We start from the raw sequence: 541 nt of genomic DNA, 5'->3' as shown, positions 1-541 counted from the left end.
CTGGGTATTCTTCACACTTTTTACCTCTGGCCTTGCCAACAAGTGGCTTTTGGAAGGTTGCTCAGAAAAAGAATGTGACCCACAGGCAGGGGGGAAAAAAATCCCCACCCCTGGCTTAGGGTGTGCCTAAATGTGCTTTCTGCTAAAGAAAAAAGAGTTCTGGGTTCTTGTGATAAACCTCAGATGATATTTGGCAACCTGGTGCCTCTCGTGGCCTGACTCCTACATTGATAAGAGGTGACATTTTGGAATTCCCCATCTTGCAGTCCAACTGGCAAATATCAAAGTGAGCTTAGAATGGCCAGCTCCACTGATGACAGATCCAGGTGAAGCAATGGGGAGGTTTATCTCAGCCTTGGCAGCAAAATCTTGTGTTCTCCACTGTACTCCCACACCCATTCCCCTACCATACAACTTGGGCAATGCTTGATTTCCAGCCTCTTGATGGGCTGGTGTCATGCTCTTAGAATGTTGAGGGAGAAATTGCTGGAGAGTGACAGAATCATTCTAGGCAATTCAAAATCAGCTGAGAGAAGCTGAG

The sequence above is a fragment of the Podarcis vaucheri genome, assembly GCF_965113315.1.
Source record: "Podarcis vaucheri genome assembly, chromosome: 1".
Lineage (NCBI taxonomy): Eukaryota > Metazoa > Chordata > Lepidosauria > Squamata > Lacertidae > Podarcis > Podarcis vaucheri.
Note: the sequence above shows the minus strand (reverse complement) of the source record.